Below are 24,639 nucleotides of genomic sequence, written 5' to 3' on the forward strand. Positions count from 1 at the left end.
AGATATTAACGTGTCGCGCAATTATCTTACATCTAGAAGACTCCAGAAGCCACTAGACCGAAGCGGAGACGAAACGGGGCCAGAGGTAGGGCGCCCGCCCTCCTGCCCTGGGCGCCCGCCCCCTCTGGGAGTCCAATCAGGACTCCGCTTCGTGGGAGATCTCCACCGACCTAAAGGATGAATCTAAACCATACAATCTATGTCGGTTTGATCCAATGGCCCATATTCACTTTGAGGGACTATAAAACCAGACCCCCTGGACCCTGCAGGAGAGAGCCTCTCAACCCTAATTCATTGTTCTTCAAGGGAGAAGAAGCCTCTGATCAAGATTAGAGCCACCACATCAATTAGACATCTAGATTAGCATAGCTACATAGGATTAGAACTAGAAGGAGCCAATCTTCGATTGGTTTCCGGATCTGTCAGGAGGATTCTTGGTAATTCTCTAATTGTGCTTCTAATCGCTTTCTAATTATCTTTGTTCTTCAATATTATGAATATGACTTTGTTCTACTTCAATATATTGCTTATGACTTTGCTCTACTTGCTTATATCCAAGATTATATTGTTCTTAGTTTATCATAGTTATGTACTTGGCTTAGTTAGATTCGATCTATATACATGCTTAGGATCGTATAGCGTTTATCCATCGGATCCATGGGTAAATGATAGATATTGTGTAGGCGTGGTGCTTATACCGTATTTATCTGCCATTGTACCCAATATGCCAGATCGTGGGGTGGTTCGTGATAGTGACAGCTTCATTGATTCTTATATAGTCCTCCTCTCGTGTATTGGGCTGGCAGAGCAACATTATTACAGGGGAGTGATTGCTATGTTTCTCATTTACCTTGCTAATATCACTATGCATGGGTGTAGTCTTGTCTTGCAATGATTGCTAAGTATGCTTGCACTAACTATGATATGCTAGACTATATAGTTGAGAATAACTTAGGGAATATTCTTGTAGTTCGTTCTAATACCATGCTAATGACTTTCTAGAGTATCTAATTGAGGTGCTTATCATATTTATTATGTGGCTAGATCAGATTAGTTATCCTTGTCACTATTATTATTTCATATATCTTTTATGTGACAATTATCCCTATATGAAGAGTTAGATAAATGTTCTCAATTATACATGCAATGATACATGCTCAATCTCATATTCTATTCTGTAATCAATAGTGATGATTGCTAATCCCTTCCCAGTGGTAAAAATATAAATAACGATACCTGGAATACTTCCCGGTTAAAATGCTACATCGGTATTAATCTGTGCGCTTGCAGATCCCATTCATTATTTATTTAGAAGAGCAATTGCATATTTCAATACCGCGTCTCTTATATCATGCTGGGGATGACAACTTGGCTTAAGTGGTGTGAGGGATAGGTTTGGCATTTTTGGCACCGTTACTAGATTTAGAGAACTTAGTCCACTTTTGGTAATGATGTTAAGAATACCCAACAAGCATTTTTGGCGCCGTTGCCGGGGAAGGTTGATTACTAATCAGGAATAGAATAAAAGATTTTGAGTTATCATTCGCATCACTAATATGATTGAGCTTATCTATTCTCTCATCCAGTTTTACCCCGATATTTTTCTATTTTATCTTATGCAGGGGAATGTATGAATAGAAGACATCTTCCAGGAAATTTTGTTGACAATCCCGAAGCATTATTCAAGAAGATGAGAGCCAAGCTCAAGAAGAGATCATCAACACTTCAGCAAGAAGCTTCATCCAATCAAGAAGATCACCGGAACTTGTCTTCAGAGTTCGAGGCCATGGCGAACAAATCAATCCGCGAGTTCTCAGCTCCCACTACGGACAACATCCGCACTGGACCTGCTACAGAGATCGATGGCAACTTTGAGCTCAAGCCTGGACTTATCAACATGGTGCAAGCCAACCAGTTTTGTGGGAAAGCACACGAAGATGCTAGTGCTCATTTACAACACTTCCTGGAGATTTGCAACACATTCACCATATCAGGAGTTTCCAAAGATGCTATACTACTTCGCCTCTTCCCATTCTCACTGTTAGGGAGAGCGAAGCAGTGGTTCTACGCTACAAAGGAGAAGAATACTACGTGGGCACTCTGCTCAACAAACTTCCTGGCAAAGTTCTTTCCCATGGGCAAGACCAATGCTCTCCGTGGGAAGATTACAAGTTTTCAGCAACAAAATGATGAATCTGTTCTAGAAGCATGGGAGCGCTTTCAAGACTACATCCTAGAATGTCCCCATCATGGAATGGAGAGTTGGCTATTGATGCAGACGTTTTATCATGGGCTCGGCAACAGTGCCCGAGAGACCATGGATGCTGCAGCTGGAGGAGCATTCTTATCACTTACTATACCACAAGCCACAGCTCTTGTGGAGAAGATGGCATCCAATCAAAGCTGGAATGAAGAGAGGACCCAGACACGCAAGAGAGGTGGAGGTATGCATCAGCTGAAGGAGGTAGACATGCTGTCTGCAAAGCTAGACATGCTCATGAAGAAGCTCGACGATAGAGCTGGAGACAAGAAAGAAGTTATGCACATCTACGACTCTCACATGACTTGTGAGGAGTGTGGAGATACTGGACACTCAGGCAACCACTGCCCTGAGATACTTGAGGATGTGAACTACATCATCAACAACAACAACAACCACTACAACCGTCCTCAACAAAATCAAGGTTGGAATCAACAGAGGCCTAACTACTCAAGTAATTATCAAGGTAACAATTCTTACAACAATAATAATAATTTTCCACCTTTGAGAGAGTTAGTGTCTAATCAAGGAAAGCTAATGGATAACCTATCTAAGAAATTGGCATCTAATGATAAAATGGTAGAAAATATAAATAATAGAATGGATAATTTCTCTACTGCCATCAAGAATCAAATTAGCTTTAATAAAATGATTGAATCTCAGTTAAATCAAATAGCTGCTGCTGTTCCCGTTACTAACCCCGGTATACCATCACAACCGGAAGGATTAGAATCTGCAAATCTTGTAGACATGTTTGATGCAGGTAATTGGAGTAATCCCGTCAGTGAATTCTCTACTAACCTTCTGCCTGTCAAGAGAGGCGATCCAGGACGCCCCGTCATCCCGATCTCCATCGGCATGGTGGACGTTCCAGAAGCACTCTGCGACTTTGGCTCTAGCGTCAACATTATACCCAGGGTACTATATGAAAAATTCTTTACGTATCCTTTATTAGAAACAACCATGTGTTTGCAGTTTGCAGATCAGACGATAACTTTTCCAAAGGGAATATTGAAGAACCTTTGCGTCCGAGTTGGTACCTTATTGCCCCAGCAGACTTCGTAGTGGTAGAGACCGGAAATGATGAGAGAGCACCCATCATCTTAGGGAGGCCATTCTTAAACACCATGGGAGCTATCATCTACGCAAGTGCTGCCAAGATCGGTTTCTACGTCAAAGGGAGGAAGGAGACATTTTTCTTCAAGAACAAGACTACACAAATTCCAGATCAATCCAGACGTGAATCAAGGAAGAGGACCAACAGGAGGAACAGGAACAAGCAAATGTGGACCGAGTCAGCTAAGATGGTCACTGTAGTTTATGGAGGCCAAGATCACCACCTTAAGTCACCGCTTTTGACCAAGAAGGACGACCCAGGAATGCCAAGCATCTATTGCTCAATAAATGGATACAACTTCTACAAGACGTTTTGTGACACCGGATCGGGCGTCAACATAATGGCCGCAGTCACCTATCGGCTCTTGTTCGGAACCATGCCCCTAAGACCAACATACATTCAGCTCCAGATGGCAGATCAGACATTTCGAGAAGTTAAAGGAATAGTATCTGATGTCCCAGTCAAAATAGACGATCACTTTGTCTACACAGACTTTCAAGTTATTGACATGGGAGAAGACGAGTATGATCCACCCATCATCCTTGGAATACCGTTCCTCAGCACCGTTAAAGCAATTATCTACATTGGAACCGGAGAAGTCCATATGCACTTTCCCTCAGAGAAGGTACGCCATTATTTTACTGACCCTAACTATATCATTGAAGAATCTCAGCAGGTAAGAAAGCGACGCAACCGCAACCAGAGGAGGCAGATCATCAAGGACGGATGGGCAGACTATGAAGGAGAAGTTGTAAGGTCAGAAGACGTAGAGTTTAAAAGAGGAGACGGAAGCACCAAGTCCGGTGTGGAAAACGAAGATAACACATGAAGAGGAGGCGCTGCCGGAAGTACCGACTACGCCACCCAACGAACCTCAGGACGATTAAAAAATGGAGAGTCCCGTTCGGAGGACTTAAAAACACCGAACGCCTTGCCAAGAGGTAAACTTGGTAGTTATCTTTTTCCCTTTCAATTATTTCAACTAGTTTACTTAGTTAATCATGTTCGTGCTATCCTAAAAAGAAAATAAAAATGTGAAAAACAGTAAGCCCCATGTGAGTATACAAGTGGCATAAAACCCATAAGTACATTCACTGTGGTGGCATAAAAATAAAATAAATATTTTTCTGCTTTATAAAATAAAAATATAAAAACAGGGAGTAATAATTATTAAGGAGTCTCAACATGATAAGGGCTAGATATTTATGCTAACACTTAATCAAGTTCCACAAGCTTTGTTGTCTATTTGAACTCCACAGAATTTAAGAATCAAGAAGACTGGCAGACGGAGGACATTCTAATCGCTGTCAGAATGCTGCTGACTTTCAAATACACCTCTGCCACCTGCTAGCTACATCAAGAGAAATTACGTCAAAATTCAGCTTGGGGGAGAGCACCCCCATTTATCTCGATAAGTATTTCTATCTATCTATCTTTATACTTATATTATTTTAGAATATGAATACACATAAACTATGGAAAACCAAATAAAGAGTTTGTGCTTATATATATATATATATATGTCTTTTGCTAAGTGTGTTTAATAAATAAATAAAGTGGCTATGCTAATCTGTATCTAAATAAAACTTAAGCATGGATATGATGAATAGTTGCTCTACCTAATTTGCACATTTTAAGTTCTCTCTCAAGTTTAGACATAACTATTATAATTTAAGGCTTGCTCTAGACCTAAACTTGTGGGATGAAAACTTGATCTGAAGTCTATGTTGTTAACGGATACGATATGGGAAGGTTGAGCTGCTGTTTATCTATTCCTAGAGATGCTAGAATTCTGGAGAATTTTATCTTTAAAAATCTTTAAAATGTTGCATGATGAGTTCCTGTATGATGAGAGTTTAAATTCCTACCACAGCCATATATATACATGCTTGCTAGACTTTGAGCCACACATTTAATATTTACTACTTATGAGCATTGAGTGTGGTCAAGCTGTGTAGACCCTTAGGAGCTTGTCATGTGGTTAAATCAAGATTTCACTTGCACGTTCACTCATATATGCTACTTCTACTCCGGAAGTACCATCCACATATATCCATCCATTTCCATCTCCAGAATCACCCAAAAATATTCTACTCCTAATTTGGGAGAGAATAACCAAAAATATTCCTATTTTTCCTTGTGAAATAAATGCTCAAGTTATCTTGTTACTACCACATGCTATATTATCTCAAGAGATGAGTGCTCTAAAAAAATACGAGGAAATAAAAAGGAGCAAGTGCTCGGAACCTCGAAAGAAAGAAAAAGTAAGACGAGAGGTAAAAATGGACAAGTGTCCGACAGTAGAATTAGGGGTACAAGATACCCACCTGAGAGATAAAAAAGAAAAAGAAGAGCATCTCATTCTCCTCATAAAGTTTCAAAAGCAAGGAAGGTATGTATTCCCTCAAAGAGCAAAGTAGAATTAGACTTCCACCACCATTGTTATCACCATCATCACCATACACCATTCATTCGCCACACATGCACATCTTGATTTGGCTTATTGATTTGTTTCTTTGGATCCATGGTTTGACTATGCAATAAATGTCTTGTAAGTATGTATACTTTATCTCCCACCTATGAGCTCCAGATATAAAAGCCTTATTAGAGTAGGGTGAGAGAGAAGACAATGTCATTATGCTTTATACCATAAATACCACATATCTTGAGAGAAGGCATATACCATCACTGCCTTGGTAAGGATCCAGAAATACCACAAAAGAGAGATCTGAGAGAATCATACAAGGAATTTTTGAGTTTTATTTGAAAATCTGCAAAAACCCCAGAGCTATAGCTGATCGAGAATAAGAGACATGGCACTTGACTAGACTGTTCTATCTTTTAACTACTCAAGACAGAAGTGACAGTTACAAGTCCCATGGTGAAGGTAAAGTAAGTAAGTTTTAAGTCTTGACAGTTTACTCTAACTCAGAGATGAGATCTTATTTAAAAAGCATGTGTACCGTCAATTTTTTAAATATTGCAACAACTTATGATCCATAGCTGAGTCTATCCTTGCTCAAGGACGAGCAAGAGGTAAGCTTGGGGGAGTTTGTTGATGGTCATTAAGTATCAAATTTAATTATCAAATAAATAAAGAAAAGGATCCAAATGCAACCAACAACTAGACTTAGGGTTTTATCTGACAGAATTCCACGAGTTTTGGTGTTTGTCTATTTCTGCAGGGGGTTATCAGGAAATACGGAAGAAAGGCCCACACGTCGGGATTACATAGAGATATTAACGTGCCGCGCAATTATCTTACATCTAGAAGACTCCAGAAGCCACGAGACCGAAGCGGAGGCGAAACGGGGCCAGAGGCAGGGCGCCCGCCCTCCTGCCCTGGGCGCCCGCCCCCTCTGGGAGTCCAATCAGGACTCTGCTTCGTGGGAGATCTCCACCGACCTAAAGGATGAATCTAAACCATACAATAAAACTTGGAGGGACTATAAAACCAATGGCCCATATTCACTTAGAGGGACTATAAAACCAGACCCCCTGGCCCCTGGAGGAGAGAGCCTCTCAACCCTAATTCATTGTTCTTCAAGGGAGAAGAAGCCTCTGATCAAGATTAGAGCCACCACATCAATTAGACATCTAGATTAGCATAGCTACATAGGATTAGACCTAGAAGGAGCCAATCTTCGATTGGTTTCCGGATCTGTCTGGAGGATTCTTGGTAATTCTCTAATTGTGCTTCTAATCGCTTTCTAATTATCTTTGTTCTTCAATATTATGAATATGACTTTGTTCTACTTCAATATATTGCTTATGACTTTGCTCTACTTGCTTATATCCAAGATTATATTGTTCTTAGTTTATCATAGTTATGTACTTGGCTTAGTTAGATTCGATCTATATACATGCTTAGGATCGTATAGCGTTTATCCATCGGATCCATGGGTAAATGATAGATATTGTGTAGGCGTGGTGCTTATACCGTATTTATCTGCGATTGTACCCAATATGCCAGATCGTGGGGTGGTTTGTGATAGTGACAACTTCATTGATTCTTATATAGTCCTCCTCTCGTGTATTGGGCTGGCAGAGCAACATTATTACAGGGGAGTGATTGCTATGTTTCTCATTTACCTTGCTAATATCACTATGCATGGGTGTAGTCTTGTCTTGCAATGATTGCTAAGTATGCTTGCACTAACTATGATATGCTAGACTATATAGTTGAGAATAACTTAGGGAATATTCTTGTAGTTCGTTCTAATACCATGCTAATGACTTTCTAGAGTATCTAATTGAGGTGCTTATCATATTTATTATGTGGCTAGATCAGATTAGTTATCCTTGTCACTATTATTATTTCATATATCTTTTATGTGACACTTATCCCTGTATGAAGAGTTAGATATAATGTTCTCAATTATACATGCAATGATAGATGCTCAATCTCATATTCTATTCTGTAATCAATAGTGATGATTGCTAATCCCTTCCCAGTGGTAAAAATATAAATAACGATACCTGGAATACTTCCCGGTTAAAATGCTACATCGGTATTAATCTGTGCGCTTGCAGATCCCATTCATTATTTATTTAGAAGAGCAATTGCATATTTCAATACCGCGTCTCTTATATCATGCTGGGGATGACAACTTGGCTTAAGTGGTGTGAGGGATAGGTTTGGCATTTTTGGCACCGTTACTAGATTTAGAGAACTTAGTCTACTTTTGGTAATGATGTTAAGAATACCCAACAGTAACACAATAAGGAAATGATCCGCAAGCGCACGGATATCGGTGAGCATTTCACCCGGGAGGTTATCCAGAGTTATCGTATTTATATTTTTACCACTAGGAGAAAGGGTGCATCTGACTAACCAAATCTATTGCTACTATCCCTTTAGGCTACAAAGAATGTTTCTCGATGTGAGTGATGTATAGAGAAGACTGCAACCGTAGTCTCGTTCTAACCTTGGTAAGGATGATCTACTGTTCTATTGGGGAAGCTTACGGAATCTAGACACCACAAAGGATGTTCGACCCGCACCTATAAACCTACCCATCATGCTAACAAGATATGGGATACAAAGATAACTCGGAAATGTCACGTTCCTCGCTACTACCACGGTCCAGCTAGTCAGGGGATATCTATGAGTACCCTAGCCTAAACACCACGTTTACGGTAGCAATGATTACTCTAATACTCAACCGGAAGAGGATTAAAGTAAACTCATAAACCAAAGAACAATAAAACAAGAACTTACTAGAATTAGAAGTCGAATTACTGAAGAATCTTAGGAGCAAGCCTCGGGTTAGAAGACTTGATCCCGCAGGTACAACTCGGAGTAGACACCGACAGGCCGGCCTTCCTCCGATCTACACCTCCACTCTATCTCTCTCAATCTAGTAGAAACTAGAAGATCTATTTCTACTTACATTGGTTGCTAAGCCTAAAAATAAATATTATTTAGAGAAGAGGTTTTCCTTCGAGGGCACTCCTCAAGTCTATGATAACTTCTTGTCTTCTCCAGGGGCCAGGGGGGTCTCCTTATATAGTCCTCCTCCTCTATGCGTTTTTGGGTCAGTAGGCGATGTGGTACTACGTTATCCTTGATCCTTTAGGTCGGTGGAACATCGTGTGCGAAGAGAGTCCCGAACAGAATCCAGGACAGGGCGGGCGCCCTGGGCCTGGCCCCTTTCGGCCTCTGCTTTCTCCCCGTGGCTTCTGGAGTCTTCTAGATGGTAGAAAATTGCGCGGTGCGTTGATATCTCTATGTAATCCCGACATGTGGGCCTTTCTTCCGTATTTCCTGATAATCCCCTCAGAAATAGACAAACACCAAAACTCATGGAATTCTATCAGATAAAACCCTAAGTCTAGGTGTTGGTTGCATTTGGATCCTTTTCTTTATTTATTTGATGATTATATTTGTTACTTAAGGACCGTCAACACTGGGGACTCTGGTTCATCGGCATATTTGGAGGTGCCAATGCCATAGGAGCCTTGCCTCTCATGTCAGCTGCCTGAGATGTGCCAGGTGCCCTCAACGAGTATTCCGGGGGCATACCGAAACCCCACCAATTAGGAGGAACGGATCCCAACATTGCCGATGCCAATAGATCTGTAGTAAGCTTGATCGACTCATCTGATGTTGATGGATTGGACGGCATCGGTGTGGATTGCGCATTAGAGACTCCTAGCGTGCTTGGAGGCGTAGTAGTTTCTGTGCCTGCAGCAGCTGTAGCGGCCGATGGAGCCGTGACCACTGGCGATCCTGGCTGATGATAGGCAGGGCCCGCATAATTCGCTGGCAATTGTCCCTCTTTGAAAGTTCTAGCCACGGCATTGAAAACCGTATTGGACAACAGACCGGCTTGATTGATCAAGGCACGGTTAATAGCATTATCAACCATGTCTTGAAGTTTACCAGGATTAGCATCGAAAGTAACCTGCCGAGGAATAGGCAGTGCTTCTTTCTGGATCACCTCACCGCTCCTGTTGATGCTGAAGGACCTCAAACATTAATGCTTGTGATCCTCCATGGCTTTTGCAATAACTTGCTTCTGCTCATCCTTGAGATTGGCTTCCGTCATAGGGATGACGTTCTCCTGATTGAACTCGGTAGTCGACATGTCGATCTTGATACTGATTCTGGTCCCACCGAGCGTGCCAAAAGATGTGTTGATGCAAAAGCTGGATCTGCAAACACAAAGGGCTAATACCCGGTTTAAACGTTAAGGCGTGCCAACCGATTTGACCTTATTATCAGCAAAGGTGATAACTCGAATACTTTAGTCCTGACAACAGCGATACGCCCGGATGTCACAGCCAAGAGGTATTCACGCGGAACATGAGAATATGCCGAGCTTAAGTCGACGAATTCCTAAGAACTCGTAATAAAAGAGAGAAAATATGACGAAGTCGTCGAAAAAGTAGATGTTGGAATATAAGTAAAAACTTGTGTTTGATTGATTGATCTATATCTCATTACAATGCCCTAGGGTCTACATTTATACCCTACTCAAAGAGCTACAATCAGACACGACTAGGACTCGAATTCCAAATTAAACAGAATCCATATACAAAACGATTTAAATAACTAAGGAAAACATAAAATTATCCTCTCGTGACAAACTGGGACATCACCACAGGCCAATCGGCAACCTTCAGGTTATTCTCTTGAATCATCGGCAGACCCCTCATCATGGCCATCGGCACAGGTTAATACTAACCATCGGCATAAACACATCATCACCCATAGACTTAACCGCATTCAGCTGTCCTTTCATCGGCAACGACCCTCATCGGCAACTCTCCTGCAGACCAGTCACTATTGCCCTCTCGTACCGATCTTCACTTCTACCGATCCTAGGTACGTGTCCAAAAACGGTGTCAACACCTCCAATGGTTGCCCTAGTCTCTTGGACTCGCACTTTCCATGATTTATCTTATAGAACCTATATGCCCTATGATCTCAAATAGAATCACCATGTTATTGTCAAATTCTCACTATGCTTAAGTATGCATGCATAGCTTGACTTACAGCTCTAGCAGTTTGATGAATGGAGCATAGCTTTCTTTCGGGTAATCTGCGGAGTCTAGTACCAACACCCTTCCCTCCTTGGGATAAATGATGAAGCATATCCAGTGCCTCTTGCTCGAATTAAATCCATGACGCATTTATGCATTGGAATAATTTAGTTAGATATTTGTAAACTCACACTTACCCAAAGTGGTACGGGGCCACCACCGCTTTCCTGTCTTGAAACTTTATTAGTGAATGTCCAATGTAGAAGGCGTATTTGGCTTCAAAATCAAGTTTCCACTTTCGGAGTTTCTCATCCTGTTCTGCACCTTCCAAACCCTGTACCTCTGTGCTGTCATTCCCGATCCGGAATGTGTGCCGATCTTCGGCTATATCTATTGGGCAGAGATAGGCATTCCTTTCTTCGGCACAATAATTAAGGTCTGAACCAAAATACAAATCTTGTTGATCATATAACATTCTGCAAGATAGAAGCATGTCAGATATTGAAAAGTGATTCAAATACAATGTGTGTAACTATGTAACACTTACAATGCAAATGCCGTTACGATCTGTACATCTAGCATCTCGTGGTTCATCAGTGCCCACATGTCATCAAAAGTGAGCATGCATTTGTCAGTACTCTGGCTGAGAAATGCTATTTGTGGTATGCGCATGCTTATGGTGTCGATGCCAGCTGAAGAGGCTCTCATGTACCAGTCATGAAACCTTTTTATACCACTTGGTTTCTTCATAAGTTTGGTCCGACTGAGTAGAGGCTTTCCCCACATGTACTTTTTGGGATAGTCTTGTAGTCTTCTACAGTTGGCACCTTGAAATTGACAGGAGTTATGACCTTAGGCGCCGGCACCTCTGACTTTGCTAGCTCAGAAATCTCATGCTCTTGTATTGTGCGTTTCGAAGCAATGCCTGACAAAAATCACACTTGCCCAGCTGATTTTTTCTTTGGCTCGAATGGTGAAATCAACTTAGGTATCGGAAATAGTTTCTTCTTTGGCAGCTTTGGTGGCTCACTTATTGGTTCTGGATCTTTGAGTTGTGGGGAAGGGGTGGAATTGAATGTGGTGGAGATTGTGTTGACTGTGGGGTAGAAAGATCATGGAGAGGAGATGATTGATGGACCGGGAAAACATGGAGAGGTGATTCTGGTGGGTCATGAAGAGACTGGGAGGTGAAGGCGGTGGGTTAGGAAGTGGATCGACATGAGCTGACGACTCCTGGGTTAGTGGCATCTCTTGAGAGGGTGGTGGTGGCTCCCTTAGTTGCACGTCCCTCCGAGGCCAAAGGATGAAATTGTTTATCGCATGTCCCAGTTTCACAATGTCCTCGGGACCAGGGATGTCTAGAATCTCGTCCTCATATCCTTGGACCACGGTTGATACCTCTACTCTGCAGTAGTCTTTAGAATGTCAGCACCATGGTATTTAGGTCCTCCTGGGATCGCTTTGCCCGTGGCTACTTCCCTTGTACGATGATTGTTAATCCCATATCTTATGACAAGGGAGCAAGGTGTAGAAGTAACAATGTCGTCAACTGGATAGTGATCCTTGTTTGCCGTAGATGCGACACTCCTTGGAATGATTGTTTCACTTCATGCCACCAACGGTTGTGACACCACTGGGACTAGCTGCATTTGGGGAGCTTGAGTGCTCATTTGGGTAGCTGCATTTGACATGGCACTCGCTAGTTTCTGCATCAACTCAGGAGGAAGATTTTCTAGCAACTTCCCCATCATCTCTTGGAAGTCTTTCTTAGCCACTTCCTGAAAAAAATTGCCATTTGTTCCTTGTACCGATCACGTTTCTTATACTCATTTGCCCATTGAGGGCCGAATCCATCCTTCTTTGGATGAGATGCCTCAAACACGGCTAGGATGCTCGGGGTTACCGAGGCCAACACTAAGGATGTCCCTCTCCCTTCCTGGCGTAAACTTGCCTTCCTGCTGCATGCCTGCCACTGCAAAGATGCTCTTCATTGCTTCATCCAGCACTGGGTCTTCAAAGGACACACCCGTCTCGGTTTCCTTTGGCTTCCGAGCACAGATCCAATTCGCAGACCTTTCACCGACTTGCTCGGACAGCACTGGCAACCCTACTGCCTTCTTCGCAGCCTCTTCTTGCCTCCATTTAGGAACTTGGTGTCGGTAACCACCTGTGCCTAGATGGTGGTGGTACTTGTTCCTCTTTGCGAGCTGGGAGTTGGCTTCGCTCCGAGCTAAGAAGTTAGGGTCATTCCTCTGCTCTAGAAAAACAGCCCACTGCCCTTTAGTAATATTGTATTTGAATGTCGGATCCATCCCTGTCTTTGCATACTTGACATTCATCTCTGACCTCCAATTTCAAAAACTAACCGCACATTGCTTCATTGTATATGCCTTCACTAAATCTTCTGGCACATTCCTAGGAAACTGGAACCTTGACTTAATCTTATCCCAAATTTTGATCTTGTGATTATTCGACACACTGGCCCAGTTCTTAACTGTGATATCAAGAAAGTCCCTCACACAGACCAATTGCGTTCCTGTATTTGGGTAGGTCCTCCTCTGGAGCTAGGGGCTGTCCGGTAGGGCTCACATCTGTGATGGCATATGTGTCATCTGGAAATTGGTTCAACCCTCTCTCGCCTCGTTTCAAACCTAGCCGCTTCCTTTTCCTAGAGTGACATGGCCTCTCAGGGCTCGTTGTTGCGGTCGTCAGTTCTGGTGCGTCTTCGTGTGCCACTTCCTCCTGAGACATCATATCTCTAAACTGAGACATTGCCTCCTGAGTATAGACATGTGAATCATGGGCGTGTTTATATGTAGAAACTATGAATAGAAATCATTTAATTACATGAAATCATGAATGTCTCTAGTTTACCTCATCGGCTTCTGGATTGTAATCGGGGTCACGTGCCAATTCACGACGAGTCTTCCTCACTTCTAGAGGCTCCATGTCGTCGCTAGCTTCTTGTTTATAGGACGATCCTGATGCTTCGCCCGTTTCTACTTGTTTCGTGACCTCACAAGCTTGTTCCATAGGATCGGATGACCCTTCTACTTGCTCCGTGGGTTGGGACCGCAGTGCTTCGTCCTTGTGCGGAGAACTCATCGCAGAAATCTATGTAATTTATGCATAAAATTAAATTTATGTATCCTAGGGTATGAAATACATATATAAAGAGAAATATATACACTAATACATATACAAAGAGAAATAATAACAAGTATTTATAAAAGGATTAATTATGAATCCTATTACATATACAAAGATAAATAATAACAAGTATTTATAAAAGGATTAATTATGAATCCTATTACATATATAAAGAGAAATAATAACAAGTATTTATAAAAGGAATAATTATGAATCCTGTTACATATACAAAGAGAAATAATAACAAGTATTTATAAAAGGATTAATTATGAATCCTATTACATATACAAAGAGAAATAATAACAAGTATTTATAAAAGGATTAATTATGAATCCTATTACATATACAAAGATAAATAATAACAAGTATTTATAAAAGGAATAATTATGAATCCTACTACATATATAAAGAGAAATAATAACAAGTATGTATAAAAGGATTAATTATGAATCCTATTACATATACAAAGAGAAATAATAACAAGTATTTATAAAAGGATTAATTATGAATCCTATTACATATACAAAGAGAAATAATAACAAGTATTTATAAAAGGAATAATTATGAATGCTATTACATATATAAAGAGTAATAATAACAAGTATTTATAAAAGGATAGACACAAATAATACATACATATATTTCCTCAACATAATCACATATGAAATAATAATTATGAATTCTATTACATATATATTAAATGATTTACAAAGAGATTATATCACACCTGCTTTTATTTTTATTTTTTCTGATTTTTGTATTTTTTGCTATATTTTATAACATTATAACATGTATTTACAAAAAGAATAACAATTATTTATACAATAATAATTATGAATAAAATTACAAGTAAAAGACATAATAATATACCTGATTTTATTTTTAATTTTTCTGATTTTTTTCTAATTTTTTGCTATATTTTATAACATTATAATATATATTTATAAAAGGAATAAATCTAATTTTATTTATAATATTTTGCACACGTTTCCGGTCCAGCAGGCCCAGCACAGCCCGTGCCCTCTCCCCTTCTCTCCCTCACGCTGGCAGGTGAGCCCCACATGTCGGAGTTATCCCCAACCTCCAGCCGCGCCCGCCGCCACTACGCCCGCCGCTCGCCGCGACGCCCACCGCTCACCGCCACCGCTACCATCGCCGCTGGGCCCACGCACACCACGGCGCCTCTTCTTCGCAGTCCGCCACCACACCACAGCCACCGCCGCCGCACACCATAGCCACCGCCGTCAAGAGCGCACACGCAGAGAGAGAGCTCACCGAAGTGCTCGACGCGGCGGAGGAAGACGGAAGACGTGCGAGGAAGAAGCTCACCACAGATCTGGACAGCCTGACGGCGTGGTTTCAAATCAACTGGGCGCCAGACTTAGAAAAATTTCAAGCGGAGGACCAAAGGTTATATACAGGGGGCATTAGTACAGGCGGTTGGCTTAGTCATCCGCCTGTGGAAACCATTTCTACAGGCGGTTGGCTTAGTCGACCGCCTGTACTAATGCATTTGTACAGGCAGTTGACTAAGCCAACCGCCAGTACAAATGTATTTTCAGTTTATTTAAAGATTTCCTTATATATATTTTTAGAAATTATTTAAATGATTCAAAAAAAAATATCTTTAAAAATATTTGTCCTAAATTAGTGAAAAAATGTTTGTTGTGTTCCTCTTGACCAGAGACACATGTTAAAAATATGAAATTTCATGTTTGAGGTACTTTTATATGCAGTTTTTTTAAAATGATTTAAATGGAATATGTGCCTCATATCTTGTTTAATACATAAATAATTCTAGGAATACCAGAAAAATGTAAATCCAATTTTGTTAGCTTTATTGTAGTGTGTAAATGCTATGAAAAATATATTCCTTTGTGTAATTTATCGTTGACAATATAAATGTGAGGAACCCATATGTTTGCATAGTTCGGTGGAATGACTTATATGTTTGTAAAGCATGTACGTTATGCCTATCTCCAAATGTCTTGAAATTTTTTTGGCAAGCTTCTACACTCAAATGATAACCCCACACAAGATCTTAGGATTTTCTGGTCATGCAAGGTATTATTACATTTTTCTTTGTGCTAAATGAGATGAAAAATGGTGGACTACACCTAGATCCCACTAGGTTTTTCCACCAACCATAAGGAAGTTTTATTTCCTATGGTATATAAGACCCTGTAGAGAAGTTTGGCACCATTTGGAGTCATTTTAGGGGTAGACTTAGTTCAAGCGCTAATTAGTGGGTGATGTCGCACGGAAATTCAATTAAACCGGATAAAGTAACAAACCATATCAAAAAAAATCCCAAACTTGGTGGATTGAACATCAATGGCACTAGTAACCCTTAGTAAAAGTTTGAGACCAATATGACATCAATGGCACTAATAACCCTTACATGTAGAAATAGAGAAGGGCACATAGCATAAGGTACACATTTTATCATAAATAGATTACATGGCAAATGACAAATAAAATCTAGGCAGCTACTATTCTTCCTTGTCCATCGTGACGCACCCAGGGCAACGAGCTCTGTGGAATGCTTCGCTCAACATTCTTTATCTTTATTGGATGGTCGTCTACAAAGAGAGACATGTCACTGAACTGGTTAAATTCATCCAAGTCAGATACACCATCAACTCCGATGGCTTGTTGCTTTCCAGGGAAAACTATGTGCTTTGGATGGTCCGTAATTTTCTTCTTATCATTAGGAGAGAGGACCTGCTCAGCATAGAAGACCTGTGCAGCATGGTTAGCCATTATCCATGGATCATCTTTGTAGCCTACCTTGCTTAGATCTAGAACTCTAATCCTATAGTTGTCCACTGTGACATGTTTGTCTTCAACCCATTGACACCGAAATACAGGGATCTAAAATGTACCATAGTCTAGTTCCCATATGTCCTCAACGAAGCCAAAGTAAGTTGTTTCCTCACCAGTTTCAAAGTCTAAGGTGTCGCATCGAACACCACTATTTTGTGCCATGCTCTTTTGGTCTTTGGACTTGGTACAGAACGTGAAGCCACTAATGTCATAGGTTTGCCAAGTTGTGACCTGGCGTGATGGCCTAGATGCCAAGACCTTGATGGTGCGATCCTCGAGTGTTTCCCCATCTGGAATGTCCTGCTCCCTTAGCCATGAGGTGAACTGATTCTTATGTTCCTTCATTATCCATTCATCTGTGTGCCCATGATTATGTTTTTGAAGCTCGTCAATGTGTAGATTGATCAAAGGCTCCATTATCGAGAGCTGATGTAGGACGCTGTGATGTGCTTCGAGGACTGAATTGTAATCTTTTGGGACGTATGATTTCTTTCCCATCCTACCTCTTCCATTCAGCCTACCCTCGTGTCGTGACGGAGGCAAACCTATTGCAACCTGGTCTTTTAGGACCCTATTGCAGAATGGACCTTCGGACTCAATGGCCTCTTCGGTTTAGTACCCCTCTACCATAGACGCCTCTGGATGAGCACGAGTTGATACATAGTGTTGACGGTCCTTAATGCTCAATTTAACCATCAACTAATCATGGAAAAGGATCCAAATGCAACCAACACCTAGACTTAGGGTTTTATCTGACAGAATTCCACGAGTTTTGGTGTTTGTCTATTTCTGCAGGGGTTATCAGGAAATATGGAAGAAAGGCCCACACGTCGGGTTTACATAGAGATATTAACGTGCCGTGCAATTTTCTATCATCTAGAAGACTCAAGAAGCCACGGGACCGAAGCGGAGGCCGAGAGGGCTTAGGGACAGGGCGCCCGCCCTAGTCCTGAGGGCGCCCGCCCACCTGTGTTGCCGAATCAGAGCCCAATTCGGGGATTACGCTCCACCGACCTAAAGGATCAACAATAACCGTTCAATCAATGTCGGTTTGATCCGACGACCCAGATTCATCTGAAAAGACTATATAAGCAAGGCCTCCTGGCCCCTGGAGATCATACCTCTTCTACAGAATCAAAGTTAGGGTTTCAATTCTTCATCCAAGTAGAGAGGATCCCTGTAGTTCATCTAATTCTAGTTCTAGTTCATCTAGTTCTAGTTCTAGTTCTAGTTCTTCTAGTTCTAGGTCTAGTTAGTTCTAGTTGTAATCTAGAAAATAGGAAGAGAGAAGAGGTGAGCGGAGGAGGAGCCGGATCTGTCGAATCTTCCTAAACATTATACTTTTGCTGCAACTGGTTCGTTCTTCATCGTTCTCGAAGTTCTTCAATTCATAATTCCTGAGTTCTTTAATTACTTTTATTTACATTCAAGTTATTTATTGGATTCCCGCTTGCATCAAGTGCTCTAATCTTTGAAACATTAGAGTAGTAATTAATAGATTAGATGTGGTGTTTAGTCTTGCAATTACCTGGAATTGCACCCAATCCTACGGATTGTAGTGGTAGCCCTAGGGTAGTGACAGCCCTAATGGTCGACGTATTCCACCTCGTTCGGATCGGTGTTTGTCGGACCGTAGTTAGAGCTTCCTAGCCCCCTTCTCATCTCTTTTTGTGGTTAGCGTTCTGATGTCCCGAAATAAATAATCTTTGAAGTAATTCTTGATTCTTATATCAACTAGAGAACTCTCAGGAAACTTCCTCTCGTCCCACCAAAAATACATATATAGTTATCCCTGGACGATCTTGAATCTTAATTAGTACACTCACGTTCCCCGTGGAAAATCGATACTCTGGAATACTCCCGGGTGAAGGCTACATCGGTATCCATGCGCTTGTGGATTTTTCTGTTTGCGTTTAAAATACCCAACAAGCTTTCTGACACCGTTGCCGGGGAACGGTAGCTGTGCTAGTTTCAAACCAAGTCGTCCGTGTATCCTTTTTCTTTTCCTTTTTTACCACACTCACCTTACCATTTTCACCACACCACATGGATTTCATTCTAAGCATTAATGAGCATAGAATTTATTTCATAGCCACTTCATTTGCTCCATGCTCATATGCAACATCTTCCCAATCCATTGGTTTCTCCAACCCCCTCATCCTTTCTATTTATAAAAACTTTAAAAGGGCGGTTGTCGATGCATATGTCTATATTAAATATTGCAGATCTCGTTGAGTGATCTTGATATAGGTCAGCGTTGGAGGGGAAACCACTTCGCCGACATAAATTGATGGTTTCCCAAGGACAAGCTTAGTGTCCTAAAACAAGCACTGATCAGATTGTAATATGAGCTTTTAATTATTAGCAACATTACCTTGTGTGTTGAGCATATAAGGATAATTATAAAAATATTCCTTCGGGTATTCTTGTCACTAACCTTTCTGGGATTGGAGCAAGAAGATCGGATAAATGACAAGCACAAGGTATGTCCAACCAATCATCATACAACACTGAATTAAACTCATCCAAACTTGAATTTTGCAAAATTCAAGCTTCGGGGAGTACTTTACATAAAAACATCATTTGCCATGTTGCTATGTTGGTTGTCCTTACCTTTGAGACATGCTCAATTTGTTAAATACTAGTCACACTTCATCTCCACTTGAGTAGATCTCTATAAAAGCCATCATGCTACCTATGTTTATCTTAGTAAGTGTTAGTTTGGAAGTACTGTACATACTTCTATTGGATTTTAAATTAAGCGTGGTGCTTAGGTTAAATAGCCTTCCTTAATCTGATTAGACATGGAGTCTAGTTTGGTTACTGAACTAAAAACTGCTTGAGTAGGCAGTGGTATATTTTGTCGGAGTAACCCCTGCAGGAAAACTTTCAATATCAACCTGGGAAGTCCTGAGATACAAACTCACATTGGAGACAAAGAGAGAGACACATGAAGGTTAACAATTTACACAAGGAAGGCATAGCTCACAAGAGATCATTCATGGAGGGTGCCACAAACACGATGCACAACCGCTAAGAAAGGAAAGCTTCCACAAGGTGATACTGTACCATCACTCTTCAAGTAAGGTAACATCTTAAGGTACTTGACTATTGCTTTTATAAGCTTCTTCTTGGTTCTGGGGTTCACATGAGTAAAAGAGACAAACATGTATGATTTACAACTCTAGATAACCAACCCAATCGATTCAATATGTTTAGTCCTTCCACCTTTGTGATCCCACACTCCTAATCATATGAGCTAAAATATTGTGCACTCAATCTTTGGAAGATATATATAAAAGAAAACAAAAGCATGGATAGATTATCTTTCCATTAGATTGAGCGATCTGATCTGACAAATGTGTTAAATGTTACACTCATGATCTTATTATCCATCAACTTTGTCTTGCTCACTATGCTTAAGGTTAGAGAGAACAAATACACTTTTGGTTCTGTTGGTGTTTTCCACCAATAGGGCCCATGCACTTGATCTCTGCCTTGTCTCTATGAGCAGGTACACTTCGAGCAAAATATGAAGGAGTTTTTCAACTCCCAGACTCCACCAAGTGAAGAACCTAGATCTACGAGCACAAACACACTGGAGATACTGGACACTCAGGCAATCACTGCCCTGAGATGCTTAAGGACGTAACTTCTGGAGTAACCCTATTGTGGAAGTAATTACTGACCTTCTGTCGGTCAAGAGAGGCGATCCAGGACGTCCCGTCATCCCGATCTCCATCGGCATGGTGGACTTCCCAGAAGCACTCTGTGACTTTGGCTCCAGCGTCAACATTATGCCGAGGGTACTCTATGAAAAATTCTTCACATATCCTTTATTGGAAACAACCATGTGTTTGCAGCTTGCAGATCGGACGCTAAGTTTCCCAAAGGGAATATTGAAGAACCTCTACGCCCGAGTTGGTACCTTATACGCTCCAGCAGACTTCGTGGTGATAGAAACTGATACTGATGAGAGGGCACCCAGCATCCTAGGGAGGCCATTCCTGAACACCTCAGGAGCTGTCATCTACGCTAGTGCTACCAAGATCAGTTTCTACATTAAGGGGAGGAAGGAGACGTTTTCCTTCAAGAACAAGACTACACCAATCCCAGAGCAATCCCGACATGAACCAAGGAAGAGGACCAACAGGAGGAACAAGAACAATCAAATGTGGACCTAGTCAGCTAAGATGGTCACTGTAGTTAAAGGAGGTCAAGACTGTCGACTTAAGTCACCGTTTCTGACCAAAAAGGATGACCCAGGTATGCCAGGCATCCAGTGCTCCATTAATAGATACAACTTCCAAAAGACGCTTTGTGACACCAGGTCAGGCGTCAACATAATGGCCACAGTCACCTATCAGCTCCTGTTCGGAACCATGCCCCTAAAACCGACATATATTCAGCTCCAGATGGCAGATCAGACAATCTGAAAATTGAAGGTTATTGACATGGGAGAAGACGAGTACAATCCATCCATCATCCTTGGAAGACCGTTCCTTAGCACTGTTAAAGCAATCATTTACATTGGAACCGGAGAAGTCCACATGCACTTCCCCTCAGAGAAGGTACGCCGCTATTTCACTGACCCTAACTATATAGTTGAAGACTCTAAGGACGTCAGGACAAGAAGAAGACGACGCAACCATAACCAGAGGAGGCAAATCATCAAGGACGGATGGGCGGACTACGAAGGAGAAGTGGTAATGTCTGAAGACATACAGCTTGAACAGAACTGTCCTGAGGAGACCGTAGCACCAAGTCAGGTGTGGAGAGAGAAGATAGTTATACATGAAGAGCAGGCACTGCCGGAACCACCGACTACGCCATCCAGCAAATCCCAGGATGATTGAGAAAACGGAGAGTCCCGTTCGGAGGACTTAAAAACACCGAACGCCTTGCTAAGAGGTAAACTTGGTAGTTATCCTTTTCCTTTCACTTATTTAAAATAGTTTGCTTAGTTAATCAGGTTCATATTATCTCGAAAAGAAAATAAAAATGTTAGAAATAGTAAGCCCCATGTGAGTATGCTCATGGCATAAAACCCATAAGTACATTCACTGTGGTGGCGTAAAAATGAAATAATTATATTCTTGTCCTATAAAAAATAAAATTATAAAAATAAATGATCCTACTAAGAGAGTAACATTTATTGAGGAGGCTCAACATGATAAAGGCTAGATACTTGTGCTAACACTTAACCAGTTCCACAAAGCTTTGTTGTCTATTTGAGCTCCACAGAATTCTAGGATCAAAGAAGACTAGCAGACGGAGGACATCCTAATCGCTGTCAAGGTGCTGCCGACATTCAAATACAACTTCACCATCTGCTAGCTACATCAGAAGAAATTACGTCAAAATCTAGCTTGGGGGAGAGCACCCCCATTTATCCAGCTAAGTGTTCTACTCATGTTTATATTTTACTCAAACAATAAAAAGATGCATAATCATAAAAACCCAAATAAAGATTTTATGCTTATATATATCTTTGCTTAGTTTGCTAAATAAATAAATAAATAAAGTTTGCTATGAACCCTCATGATAAGCTCTCACATGGAAATGAATAGTTGCTCTACCATGACTAGTTCTCAAAATTGAAATCTCTCTCAAGTTTAGGCATGACTGTTACTAATTAAGATTTGCTCTAAACCTGAACTCGTGGGAAGAGTACTTGATCTAAAGTCTAAGTTGTTAACAGATATGATATGGGAAGGTTGAGCTGTGGTTTATCTGTTCCTAGAGATGCTAGAATTCTGGAGAATTTTATCTTTGAAAATCTTTAAAATGTTACATGATGAGTTTCTGTACGATGAGAGTTTAAATTCCTACCACAGCCATATATACATGCTTGCTAGACTTTGAGCCACACATTTATTTTTTTACTACTTATGAGCATTGAGTGTGGTCAAGCTGTGTAGACCCTTAGGAGCTTGTCATGTGGTTAAATCAAGATTCACTTGCACGTACACTCATACATGCTGCTTCTACTGTGAAAGTACGCATCCACATACATCCACTGAATTCCATCTCCAGATTCACCCGAAAATATTCTACTCCTAATCTGGGAGAGAATAGCCAAAAAACATTCTCCTATTCCTGTTTTTCCCTGTGACATAAATGCTCGAGATATTTTGGTTACTACCACTTGCTATATTATTCTAGGAGGATGAGTGATCTAAAAAAAGTGAATACAAGGAAATAAAAAGGGGCAAGTGCTCGGAACTTCGAAAGAAAAGAAAAAGTGAGACGAGAGGTAAAAATGGACAAGTGTCCGACAGTAGAATTAGGGGTACAAGATACCCACCTGAGAGAAAAGAAAAAGAAAATATAGAGCATCTCATTCTCCTCAAAAAGTTTCAAAAGAGCAAGAAAGGTATGTATCCCTTAAAAGAGCACAAGTAGAATTAGACTTTCACCATTGTTATCACCATCATCACCATACACCATTCATTTGCCACACATGCACATCTTGATTTGACTTATTGACTTGTTCTTCTGGATCCATGGTTTGACTATGCAATAAATGTCTTGTAAGTATGTATTAGCTGTCTCCCACCTGTGAGCTCCAGATATCAAAACATTATTAGAGTAGGGTGAGAGAGAAGGCAATGCCATTATGCCTCATACCAAAAATATCACATACTTTGAGAGAAGGCATACACCATTACTGCGTTGGTAAGGATTGAGAAATACCATAAAAGAGAGACTAGAGAGACTCATACAAGGAATCTCTGAGTTTTATTTCAAAATCTACAAAAACTCTAGAGCTATAGTTAATCAAAGAACAAGAGACATGGCGCTTGACTAGACCGTTCTATCTTTTAACTGCTCAAGACACAAGTGACGGTTGCAAGCCCCATGGTGGAAGGTAAATGAGTAAGATTAAATCTTAATAGTTTACCCTAACCCAGAGATGAGATCTTGTTTGAACGCATGTGTACCTTTAAGGCATGAAACCACTGCAGAAACTCTTGAGTTCATCTTTGCTCAGGGACGAGCAAAGGTTAAGCTTGGGGGAGCTTGTTGACGGTCCTTAATGCTCACATTTAACCATCAACTAATCATGGAAAAGGATCCAAATGCAACCAACACCTTGACTTAGGGTTTTATCAGACAGAATTCCACGAGTTTTGGTGTTTGTCTATTTCTGCAGGGGGGTATCAGGAAATACAGAAGAAAGACCCACACATCGGGTTTACATAGAGATATTAACGTGCCGCGCAATTTTCTATCATCTAGAAGACTCCAGAAGCAACGGGACCGAAGCGGAGGCTGAGAGGGCTCAGGGACAAGGCGCCCGCCCCAGTCCTGAGGGCGCCCGCCCACCTGTGTTGCCCAATCAGAGTCCAATTCGGGGATTACGCTCCACCGACCTAAAGGATCAACAATAACCGTTCAATCATTGTCGGTTTGATCCGACGGCCCAGATTCATCTGAAAAGACTATATAAGCAAGGCCCCCTAGACCATGCAGATCATACCTCTTCTACAGAATCAAAGTTAGGGTTTCAATTCTTCATCCAAGTAGAGAGGATCCCTCTAGTTCTTCTAGTTCTAGCTCTAGTTTATCCAGTTCTAGTTCTAGTTCATCTAGTTCTAGTTCTAGTTCTAGTTCTAGTTCTTCTAGTTCTAGTTCTAGTTAGTTCTAGTTGTAATCTAGAAAATAGGGAGAGAGAAGAGGAGAGCAGAGGAGGAGCCGGATCTGTCGGATCTTCCTCAACGTTATACTTTTGCTACAACTGGTTCGTTCTTTATCGTTCTCCAAGTTCTTCAATTCATAATTCCTGAGTTCTTTA

Source organism: Sorghum bicolor, chromosome 3 (genome assembly GCF_000003195.3).
Source record: "Sorghum bicolor cultivar BTx623 chromosome 3, Sorghum_bicolor_NCBIv3, whole genome shotgun sequence".
NCBI classification, from domain to species: Eukaryota; Viridiplantae; Streptophyta; class Magnoliopsida; order Poales; family Poaceae; genus Sorghum; species Sorghum bicolor.